The sequence below is a fragment of the Globicephala melas genome, chromosome X, assembly GCF_963455315.2.
Source record: "Globicephala melas chromosome X, mGloMel1.2, whole genome shotgun sequence".
In the NCBI taxonomy this organism is placed as follows: domain Eukaryota; kingdom Metazoa; phylum Chordata; class Mammalia; order Artiodactyla; family Delphinidae; genus Globicephala; species Globicephala melas.
In genome coordinates, this window is record NC_083335.1 from 58535747 (window position 1) to 58548982 (window position 13236).

Below are 13236 nucleotides of genomic sequence, written 5' to 3' on the forward strand. Positions count from 1 at the left end.
CCAAAATTATGTTGAATGAGTGGTGAGAGTGGGCAAACTTGTCTTGCTCCTGATCGTGGGGGAAACGGTTTCAGTTTTTCACCATTGAGGATGATGTTGGTGTGGGTTTGTTATATATGTCCTTTATTATGTTGAGGAAAGTTCCCTCTATGCCAACTTTCTGCAGGGTTTTTATCATAAATGGGTGTTCAATTTTGTCAAAAGCTTTCTCTGCATCTATTGTGATGTTCATATGTTTTTTCTCCTTCAATTTGTTAATATGGTGTATCACATTGATTGATTTGCATATATAGAAGAATCCTTGCATTCCTGGAATAAACCCCACTTCATCATGGTGTACGATACTTTTAATGTGCTGTTGGATTCTGTTGCTAGTATTTTGTTGAAGAATTTTGCATCTATGTTCATCAGTGATATTGGCCTGTAGTTTTCTTTCTTTGTGACATCCTTGTCTGGTTTTGGTGTCAGGGTGATGGTGGCCTTGTAGAATGAGTTGGGGAGTGTTCTTCCATCTGCTATACTTTGGAAGAGTTTGAGAAGAATAGGTGTTAGCTCTTCTCTAAATGTTTGATATAATTCACCTGTAAAGCCATGTGGTCCTGGGCTTTTGTTGTTTGGAAGATTTTTAATCACATTTTCAGTTTCAATGCTTCTGGTTGTTCTGTTCATATTTTATAATTTCTTCCTGTTTCAATCTCAGAATGTTGTTCATTTCTATGAATTTGTCCATTCCTTCCAAGTTGCCCATTTTATTTGCATATAGTTGCTTGTAGTAATCTCTCATTATCCTTTTCATTTCTCCAGTGTCAGTTGTTACTTCTCCTTTTTCATTTCTACTTCTCTTGTTTTGGGTCTTTTCCCTTGTTTTCTTGATGAGTCTTGCTAATAGTTAATCAATTTTGTTTATCTTCTCAAAGAACCAGCTTTTAGTTTTATTGATCTTTGCTATCGTTTCCTTCATTTCTTTTTCATTTATTTCTGATCTCATCTTTATTTCTTTCCCTCCGCTAACTTTGGGATTTTTTGTTCTTCTTTCTCTAATTGGTTTAGTTGCAAGTTTAGGTTGTTTATTCGAGTTGTTTCCTGTTTATTAAGGTAGGATTGTATTGCTATAACTTCTCTCTTAGAACTGCTTTTGCTGCATCCCATAGGTTTTGAGTCATCACGTCTCCATTGTCATTTCTTTCTAGGTATTTTTTGATTTCCCCTTTGATTTCTTAAGTGATCACTTCGTTGTTAATTGGTGAATTGTTTAGCCTCCATTTGTTTGTATTTTTTACAGATTGTTTCCTGTAATTGATATCTAGTCTCATAGCGTGTGGTCGTAAAAGGTACTTGATACGATTTCAATTTTCTTAAATTTACCAAGGCTTGATTTGTGACTGAAGATATGATCTATCCTGGAGAATGTTCCATGAGCACTTGAGGTAAATGTGTATTTTGTTGTTTTGGGGTGGATTGTCCTATAAATATTAATTAAGTCCATCTTATTTAATGTATCATTTAAAGCTTGTGTTTCCTTATTTATTTTCATCTTGGATGATCTGTTCATTTATTCGGCTCTTCAATAGTTATTTCTAATATTTTATCTTCCACGTCACTTATCCATTCTTCTGCCTCAGTTATTCTACTATTGATCCCTTCTAGAGTATTTTTAATTTCATTTATTGTGTTGTTAATCATTGCTTCTTTCCTCTTTAGTTCTTCTAGGTCTTTGTTAAATGTTTCTTGCATTTTCTCTATTCTATTTCCAAGATTTTGGATAATCTTTACTATCATTATTCTGAATTCTTTTTCATGTAGACTGCCTATTTCCTCTTCATTTCTTAGGCCTGGTGTGGTTTTACCTTGCTCCTTCATCTGCTGTGTTTTTCTGTCTTCTCATTTTATTTATCTTACTGTGTTTGGCATCTCCTTTTTGCAGGCTGCAGGTTCACAGTACCCGTTGTTTTTGGTGTCTCTTCCCAGTGGCTAAGGATGGTTCAATGAGTTGTGTAGGCTTCCTGGTGGAGGGGACTGGGGCCTGTTTTGTAGTGGCTGAGGCTGGATCTTGTCTTTCTGGTGGGCAGGTCCATGTCTGGTGGTGTGTTTTGGGGTGTCTGTTGCCTTATTATAATTTTAGGCAGCCTCTCTGCTAATTTATGGGGCTGTGTTCCTGCCTAGCTAGTTGTTTGACATAGAGTGTCCAGCACTGTAGCCTGCTGGTTGTTGAGTGAAGCTGGGTCTTGGTGTTGAGATGGAGATCCCTGGGAGATTTTCACCATTTGGTGTTACTTGGAGCTGGTAGGTCTCTTGTGGGCCAGTGTCCTGAAGATGGATCTCCCACCTCAGAGGCATAGCCCTGATGCCTGTCTGGAGCACCAAGAGCTTTCATCCACACAGCTCAGAATAAAAGGGAGAAAAAGTAGAAAGAAAAAATGACAGAGGATAAAATAAAATAACAGATAAAAGAAAATAGAGTTATTAAAATAAAAAAATTATTATTAAGAAAAAGTTTTTTAAGTAGAAACAAAAAAAGAAAAAAAAATGGCTGGACAAAACCCTAGGACAAATGGTGTAAGCAAAGCTATACAGACAAAATCTCACACAGAAGCATACACATACACACTCAAGAAAAGAGGAAAAGGGGTTAAAATAATATATATTGCTACCAAGGTCCACCTCCTCAATTTGGGGTGGTTCTTTGTCTATTCAAGTATACCATAGATGCAGGGTACATCAAGTTGATTGTGGAGCTTTAATCTACTACTTCTGAGGCTGCTGGGAGAAATTTCCTTTTGTATTCTTTGTTCACACAGCTCCCACATTTAAGCTTTGGATTTGGTCCCACCTCTGTGTGTAGGTCACTGGAGGGCTTCTGTTCTTTGCTCAGACAGGACGGGGTTAAAGGAGCAGCTGATTTGCTGGCTCTGGCTTATCAGGACTGGGGGTAGGGAGAGGTACGGATGTGGGATGAGCCTGTGGTGGCAGAGGCCGGCGTGACGTTGCACCAGCCTGATGCACACTGTGCACTCTCCCGGGGAATTTGTGCCTGGATCCTGAAACCCTGTCAGTGGCAGGCTGCACAGGCTCCCGGGAGAGGAGGTGTGGATAGTGACCTGTGTTCGCACACAGGCTTCTTGGTGGCTGCAGCAGCAGCCTTAGTGTCTCATACCCGTCTCTGGGGTTCGCGCTTGTAACCGCAGCTCACGCCCCTCTCTGGAGCTCCTTTAAGCAGCACTCTTTTATTTTTTTAAAGGTAAACACAGAAAATTTTATAAATTTAGCCTAAGAGAAAACAAATTATATTGAGAATAATATTTTCATTTCATCATGAACTTTTTTTTGTACATCTTTATTGGAGTATAATTGCTCCACAATGGTGTGTTAGTTTCCTCTCTACAACAAAGTGAATCAGCCACACATACACACACGCTCTCATATCAAAGCCTCTTGTGTCACCCTCCCTCCCACCCTACCTATCTCACCTCTCCAAGTGGTCACAAAGCATCGAGGTGATCTCCCTTTGCTATGCAGCTCCTTCCCACTAGCTATCTATTTTACATTTGGTAGTGTATATATGTCCATGCCTCTCTCTCACTTTGTCACAGCTTACGATTCCCCCTCCCCATATCCTCAAGTCCATTCTCTAGTCAGTCTGTGTCTTTATTCCTGTGTTACCCATAAGTTCTTCATGAAACTTTTTTTCATAGATTCCATATATATGTGTTAGCATTCAGTATTTGTTTTTCTCTTTCTGACTTACTTCACTCTGTATGATAGACTCTAGGTCCATCCACCTCACTACAAATAATTCAATTTCGTTTCTTGATATGGCTGAATAATATTCCATTATATATATGAGCCACATCTTCTTTATCCATTCATCTGTTGATGGACTCTTAGGTTGCTTCCATCTCCTGGCTATTGTTAATAGAGCTGCAGTGAACAATTTTGTACATGACTCTTTTTGAATTATAGTTTTCTCAGGGTATATACCCAGTAGTGGGATTGCTGGGTCATATGGTCATTCTATTTGTAGTTTCTTAAGGAACCTCCATACTGTTCTCCATAGTGGCTGAACGAATTCACCTTCCCACCAGCAGTTCAAGTGCTCTTAATCCCCTCTCTTCACGCACCAGGAAACAAAGAGGGAAGAAAAAGTCTCTTGACTCTTTGGCAGGTCCAGATATTTTCCCAGACTCCCTACTTGCTAGCCGTGGTGCACTGGCCCCGTTCAGGCTGTGTTCATGCCACCAACCTGAGTCCTCTCCCTGTGATCCATCCAAAGCCCGAGCCTTAGCTCCCAGCCCCCACCATTCCTGGAAGGAGAGCAGAAAAGCCTCTTGGGCTGGTGAGTGCTGGTCGGCACCACTCGTCTGTGCAGGAATCTCTCTGCTGTACCCTCTGCACCCCTGTTGCTGCACACTCCTCATGGCTCCAAAGCTTCCCCCTTCTGCCACCCGCAGTCTCTGCCACGAAGTGCCTTCATAGTGTGTGGAAACCTTTCCTCCTTCACAGCTCCCTCACACTGATGCAGATCCTGCCCCTATTCCTTTGTCTCTGTTTTTTCTTTTTTCTTTTGCCCCACCCTGGTATGTGGGGAGTTTCTTGCCTATTGGGAGGTCTCTGGTCTTCTGCCAACATTCAGTGTCTGTTCTATAGGAACAGTTCGACATGTATATGTATTTCTGATGTATCTGTGTGGAGGAAGGTGATCGCCACATCTTACACTTCCGCCATCTTCTCTCCCTGTATGTCTTTTTGTAGTAATGTCTATTTAGGTCTTTTGTCCATTTTTGATTGGGTTGTTTGTTTTTTTGATATTGAACTACATGAGGTGTTTGTAAATTTGGAAATTAATCCCTTATCAGTCACATCAATTGCAAATATTTTTTCCCATTCTGTGGGTTCTCATGTTGTTTATGGTTTTCTTTGCTGTGCAGAAGCTTTTGAGTTTAATTAAATCCCATTTGTTTATTTTTCTTTTTATTTTCATTATTCTAAGGAGGTGGATCACAAAAATCTTGCTGTGACTAATGTCAAAGAGTGTTCTGCCTAAGTTTTCCTCTATGACTTTTATAGTATCCTGTCTTACATTTAGGTGTTTAATTCATTGTGAGTTTATTTTTGTGCATGTTGTTAGTGATTGTTCTAATTTCATTCTTTTAAATGTAGCTGTCCAGTTTTCCAACCACCATTTATTCTCTTCATTTACTGAGGAGACTGTGTTTTCTCCATTGTAAATGGTAACTATTTCACCTAAATTCATAGAGACAGAGAGTTAAGTAAAATGAAAAAAGACAGAGGAATTATTCACAATTAAATGAAAAAGAGAAATCCCCTGAAAAACAAATGATGAAACAGACCTCAACAATCTACTAAAACCTGAGTTCAAAAAGGAGGTAATAAAAATGCCACAGAAATTACGAAAATTTCTCAATAGAAATGCAGATCACTTTAACAAGAAACTAGAAACTATTATGATGGACCAATCAAAAATAGACACGCAATTTCCGAGATAAAAACCAATCTAGAAACAACAAACAGCAGGCTAAACAGCACAGAATAAGAATTAAGTGATAAGTTGATAGAATAATGGAAATCACCCAACCAGAACAGCAGACAGAAAGACAAAAAAACAAAAAAAATTAAAGCAACATTGGAAATCTGTGGGGTAATATAAAGTGTGCCAACTTATTCATAAAAGGGATTCCAGAAGTAGAATATAGAGAGAAGGAGATCAAGAATGCCTCTTAATGAATTATGGCTGAAAATTTCCCCAAACTAAAGAAGGAAACAGATATCCACCTACAGGAAGGACAGAGGGTCCAAAACAAGAATAACTCAAACAGACACACACCAAGACACATCATAATACAAAAGGCAAATCTTTATAAAGAGAAGATTCTAAAGACAGCAAGAGAAAACTGTCACTTACAAGGGTCCCCATAAGGTATATCAGCTGATTTACTGGCAGTAACTTCTCAGGTCAGAAAGAAATGCCATGATATATTCAAAGTCCTGAGAGAGAAAAACTGCACCCTAGGATACTCTACCCAGCAATATTATAATTTAGAATAAAAGGAGAGATAAAGAATTTCTTAAACAAGCAAAAACTAAAAGAATACAACAATACTAAAGCTACCCAGAAATAAATATTGAAGGGTTTTCCCTAAATATAAAAGAAGCAACAATCTATAGAAAAGGGAAAATCACAGTAAGAAATTTATAAAAGGATTGAAGGTCACCTAAATAAACAAGTATATAGATTTAAAAATAGTAAAAAGATTTTAAAAGTGATTACAACTGCAATTAACAGTAAAACGATAAACATGAAGATAAAAATAGGACAAGAAAATTACAAATTCTCAATGGACTAGATGTTCTCATCAAAAGACATAGGATGGAATGTTAGATTAAAAAAAAACAAGAATCTATAATATGCTACCTACATTAGACTCACTTCAGGGTGAAAGACATACACAGACTGAAAGTGAGGGGATGGAGAAAGATATTTCATGCAAATGGAAATGACCAGAAAATGGAGGTAGAAAAACTCGTATCACACAAAATAGACTTGAAAACAAAGGCTAGAAAGAAACACAAAGAAAGACATTATGTAATGAAAAAGGGATCAATATAAGAAGAGGATATTACCCTCATTAATATATGTGCACTCAATAGAGGAGCTCCTAAGTATATAAAACAGATATAAAGGGAGAAATGGACAATAATACAATAGAATTAGGAGACTTTAAAACCCTACTGAAATCAAAGGGCAGATCACCTGGACAGAAAATCAGTAAGGCAACAGAGGTCCTAAATGGAACAATAGACCAGTTGGACTTAATTGATGTCTACAGGACACTACATCCCCCCCAAAAAACAGAGTACACATTCTTTTCAAGCATGCATGGAATGTTCTCTAGGATAGACCACACACTAGATCACAAAACAAGCCTCAACAAATTTAAGAGGATAGAAATTATTCCAATCATCTTTTCTGACCACAACAGAATGAAATTAGAAATCAAGCACAGATAGAAAAAATGGGAAAAAAACAAACACATGGAGACTAGACAATGTGCTATTGAAAAATCAATGGGTCAAAGTTGAGATCAAACAAGAAATCAGAAAATACCTAAAGAAAAATAAAAGTAAAAACACAACCTAACAAAATCCATGGGATAAAACAAAATCGGTTCTAAGATGGAAGTTCATAGCAATAAGGTCTTCCTCAAGAAACAAAAAAACAAATAAACAACCTGACCTACTATCTAAAATAAACAGAAAAAAAACAAAACAAAAAGTCAGCAGAAGGAATGAAATAATGAAGCTCAGAGAGAAAATACATCAAGCAGAGATAAAAGATAATAAAAATTATCAATAAAACCAAGAGCTGGATTTTGAAAAGATAAACAAAATCAGCAAACCTCTAACAAGCTCACAAAGAAGAAAAGAGAGAAGACCCAAATAAAGAAAATAGAAAATGAAAAAGGAGAAATAAAAACTGATACTACGTAAGTAAAAAAATATATCATAAGAGAATACCATGAACAGTTATATGCCAAAAAATTGGATAACCTAGAAGAAATGGACAAGTTTGAAGAAATACACAGCCTGCAAAAACTGAGTCAAGAAGAAAGAGATAATTTAAATAGATCAATCATCAGGAGTGAAACAGAATCTGTAATAATACTAATAATAATATAACTCCCTGCAAACAAAAGTACAGTACCAGAGAGCTTCACTGGAGAATTATAGCAAACATGCAAAGAAGAACTTATACCCATCCATCTTAAATTATTCTGAAAAATTAAAGAGGAGAAAATTCAATATTCATTTTATGAAGCCACAACCATGCTGATAACAAAACCAGACAAAGAGACTGCAAAAAAAGAAAAGTACAGGTCATTCTTTGATGACTATAGATCCAAAATTCCTCAACAAAGTATTAGCAAAGTGAATCCAACAATACATAAAAAGGAAAATACTCCATGATCCATGATCAAGTCAGATTCATTCTGGATTTGCAAGAATGGTTCAATATATGCAAATTAATCAATGTGATACATCACATTAATGAAAAGAAAAACAAAAACCACATGATCATCTCAATGGACACAGAAAAAGCATTTGACAAAATTAAACATGCATTCATGATAAAAAGTCTCACCAATGTGGGTATAGAGGGAACATATCTCAACATAATAAAAGTATTTGCAACAAACCCACAAATAATAAATAGTGGTGAAAAGCCAAAGCCTTCCCACTAAATTCAGGAAAAAGACAAGGAGGCCAACTCTCACGACTTCTATTCAACATAGCATTGGATGTCCTAGCCAAAGCAATCAGAAAGGAAAAAGAAATAAAATGTATCCAAATTTGAAGGAAAGAGTTAAAAGTTGTGTTTGTAGAGGACATGATACTCTGTATAGAGAGCCCTAAAACCTCCAAACAAAAACTATTGAATGAATAAATGAATTAAGTAAGGTAGCAGGACACATGATATACATGTCTGTGGCATTTTTTACACGAATAATGAAATACCAGAATGTAAAAAAAAAAAACACAGTTAAAATCACCTCAAAAATATGAAAAAGGTATCACATGCTCTTGGGTTGGAAGAATTAATGTTGTTAAAATGGCCATACTACCCAAAGCAAACACAGGTTCATTGCAATCCCGTCAAAATGCCCAGGAAATTTTTCACAGAACTAGAACAAATAATCCTAAAATTTATATGGAACAACAAAGTACCAAGAATTGCCAAAGCAATCCGGAAGGGGGAGAAGCAAAACAAAACAAAAACAAAGCTGGAGTCATAACTCTTCCAGACTTCTGAATATACTACAAAGCTATAGTAATCAAAACAATGTGGTATTGACAGAAAAACAGACATATAGATCAATAGAACAGAATAGAGAGACAAGAAATAAACCCACACTCCTACATTCAATTAATCTACTGCAATGGAGGCAAGAATATACAATGGAGAAAAGAGAGACTCTTCAACAAGTGGTGTTGTGAGAGCTGGATAGCTACATGTAAATTATTGAAATTAGAACAATCTCTCACACCATATACAAAAATAAACTCAAAATGGTTTAAAGACTTAAATATAAGACATGACACCATAAAACTCCTAGAAGAAGGCTTCCCTGGTGGCACAGTGGTTGAGAGTCCGCCTGCCGATGCAGGGGACACGGCTTCGTGCCCCGGTCTGGGAAGATCCCACATGTCGCGGAGCAGCTGGGCCTGTGAGCCATGGCTACAGAGCCTGCGGCCTGCATGTCTGGAGCCTGTGCTCTGCAATGGGAGAGGCCACAACAGTGAGAGGCCTGCGTACCGAAAAAAAAAAAAAAAACCTCCTAGAAGAGAACATAGGCAAAACGTTCTCTGACATTAATTATATCAATATTTTCTTATGTCAGTCTCCCAAGGCAAAAGAAATAAAAGATAAAACTAAATCAATGGGGCTTAATCAATCTTAAAAGCCTTTGTACATCAATGCAAACTATAAACAAAATGAAATGATACCTATACAATGGGAGAAAATATTTACAAATGATGTGACCAGCAAGGGGTTAATATCCAAATATACAAACAGCTCATACAACTCAATATTGAAAGAACAAACACCCAACCAAAATTGGGCAGAAGGCCTAAATAGACATTTCTCCAAAGAAAATATACAGATGGTCAACAGGCACATAAAAAGATGCTCAGCACTGCTAATTATTAGAGAAATGCAAATCAAAACCAAAATGAGTTATCACCTCACACCATTCAGAATGGCTATCATCAAAAAGTCTACAAACAATAAATGCTAGAAAGAGTGTGGAGGAAAAGATTCCCTCCTACACTGTTGGTGGGAATGTAAATTGGTACAGCCACTATGGAGAACAGTATGGAGGTTCCTTAAGAAACTAAAAATAGAGCTACAATATGATCCAGCTATCACACTCCTGGGCATATATCTCAGAAGAAGGAAAACTCTTATTCAAAAATATATGTGCATCCCAATGTTCACAGCTGCACTACTTACAATAACCAAAACATGGAAACAACCCAAGTGCCCATCAACAGACGACTGGCTTAAGAAGATGTGAGGCATATATATATATATTACTCATCCATGAAATGAATAAAATATTGCCTTTGCAGTAATATGGATGGGCCTAGAGAATATTATATTTAATGATGCAATTCAGACAATGACAAATACTATATGATATCACTTATATGTGAAATCTAAAGAATAATACAAATGAATCTATATACAAAATAGAAACAAACTCACAGACATAGAAAACAAACTTATGGTTACCAAAGGGGAGGGAGAGGGAAGGTGGTACAAATTAGCAGTATGGGATTAACAGATACAAACTACTATACATAAAATAGATAAACAACAAGAATTTACTGTATAGGACAGGGAATTACGTTAAGTACCTTGTAATAACCTATAATGGAATACAATCTGAAAAATATATAGCTGAATTACTTTGCTATATACTTGAAACTAACACAGTATTATAAGTCAACTATACTTCCGTCTTTTTAAAAAGTGTATGAAAAGTCTAGAGCTTGTTAAGCTGGCAAATGCAGTAACCTAGATTTGAGCAAGCTGTATTGGGAGAGATCAAAAAAAGAAAGAAAAAACACAGCACAAAAGCAGAAGGGAGTTTATACATGCATAAGTTCACAGGGTGTCAGAGTTAAAAATGACCTTTACAAGTAGTCTAGTCTCATGTGCATATGATGGTGAGTCCTCTTGGTCACATCTCCTCAAACTGCCTTCCACAATTTTATATCTTGTACAGGATATATACCTGTATGTGGAATGTTGAATAAATGATTGAAATTTATACATATTTACCATCCATAAAATGAGAGTTGAAAAACATTTTACATTTCATATTTTTATAATAAAATCATATAAAGCTAAAAACTAGGTTTCCTTTTCAGAATTTAACTCTCTGGTGAGTATTATTTGTTAGTTTTTTTTTAGCAAGTATACTTTAACCTTAAGTAGCTCTTTCTTCTAGCAAACCATTGTATCACTTAATGCACCTCAATTGCTCCATCAGACCAACACTATCATTTAGTGCACTGAAACAAATTTTAATAGTGATTTTCTGTTGTCCCAAGAGGGAGGTAAAGTGTTATTAGGGAAAGAAATTTTGATTGAGAATTCTGCAACTGAATCTGCTACTGACCAGCAGTATGATCTGAAGTAACTTAACATCTCCAGGCCTTAATTGTCTTTTCTTTAAAATTGAGATAATAAAACCTTGTGTCCTTGAGGGAAGGATTCAGAATGAAGTTATCTTTTGTGGTTTCTTTCATTCTGAAAAGTAATGATTATAAATAATTCTTGGTAATGGGACGTTGATACCACACTCTGAAGAATACTGTTAACATATCAATTTAAAAATAATCTCCATTAAGAAAGGAATGTAAGGAACGTAACCTTATGAATTTAACCACTAGCAGGAAGAATTTCATAACAACTCTGATCACTTTGTTGGCTTCAAATTGGAAAGAATGTGTTTTGGGGAAAAACAATATAGAGACCATAATAAAATAATTGAAACCACATATTTATGCATCACACTAGATTACACAAAAGAAACAGAGACTCTTGTTTAAATAACATTGATAAGAAAACCCACCCAGTCTCCCTATCTAATCATTGACTTAATTGAATTCAATGTATATTTATTGAATCCCTATTATGTAAGGCACTATATAACCTACAGAAAGGAATGTTTCATTAACTCTTCCATCTAGGGGTTTATGGTTTAGTGGAAGGAGACAGACACTTAACATATAAAGAATAAAAAGCAGACTAGAATGAGTGCAGGTCAGTATTAAAAAGTGTGATGTCACCAAGATGGCAAAGTAGAAGACCTCAGCCTCTACTCCACTGAATGATCAACAATTAGACAGCTATTCATGAACAAAACCAGCTCTGTGAGAGCACAGGTGTCCACTTAAGAAACTTCAGCATCACAGTGGAACAAAAAAAATCTGAGAATAAATGCACAAAAGGGGAAGATGGAATGGCTTCATTTTGCCTGCATCACTTCATCTCCCCGGCCAGCATGTCTCAGCAGCTAGGGGGAACTCCTCAGCTAGAAAGAATTACCCTCACTGAGAAAAGGAGAGTGGGGTGAGTGTCTAGCTTTGCTCACCTTTTAGAGCACAGCACGAAGGACCCACTTTGGTTTCACCTCCCCCAAGAATGGCAAATCTGTGACTTACAAAGACATATATGAACAAGGAAGAATAGCAGAGACTACTAGTAGTAGCTGTGCAGTGGGAGCAAGCACGGTTCCAGATGGCTTGTTCTGCAGAAGACTCCAGCAATTGTCACCACTGAAGTAAGCAAAGACCAGCACAGCCACCATGGATCCACTGCAGATTTTATTGTTTTGTTTGTTTGTTTGTTTTTGTTCAAGAACTACTCCTTACCACAGACACCAACATCCTGAGACCCTTCCCACTCCCTTTCCCTTTCACCCCTTCTGGAGCACATGATCCATGCAGGCAGCATCTGAAGATGCATGAGTGCAAATCACCAGCTTAGTCCACCCTCGACTGACCCCTACAAATAAGAGTTCACTTGGGGATAAACCCTCCAGCTGTGCACATACATGCTGCTGTCCTACCTCTCATCATCAGCCTCTACTGCCATGTGCTATGCCAGTGGTGAGACCCTATAACTATGGAAGTGCATGCTGACAGCCAAGATACTTACCAGCGGCTTCTGGGCCTGGATTTGGCCTATCTCCTGTCACTGGCCAATACCACTGGGTGCACCAACAGAGATCGCCCCCAACTGTTCACTTTAGACTCACAATAACTCCCTCATGCAAATGCATTCCCTAGATAGCAACCACAGAATCACAAGCAAATTTAAGTTTCTGATATGACTTCCCCAAAAGCCCTTGTGATCAACAGTCTTCCCTGCTTCCTAGGGCCTGTATGCCTTATACGCTTCTTAAATAGGACCCCTATGGAGCTTATCAAACTCCTCTCTTTTGGCTTTTATTGACCATCTCAGCCTAGCTGGGAAACCACAATGTACTCCACCTATGGAACTTAATAAACATATGAGACACAGGTCCCATATTTCTCTGTCTACATTCTGCCTTGACCTTCTTATGTAGTCCAACAAGGTATGCTATGTATTTCTACCAGGACCTGTGAGTAACAAATTTCTCTATTTCCATTTTTTTGTAGGCT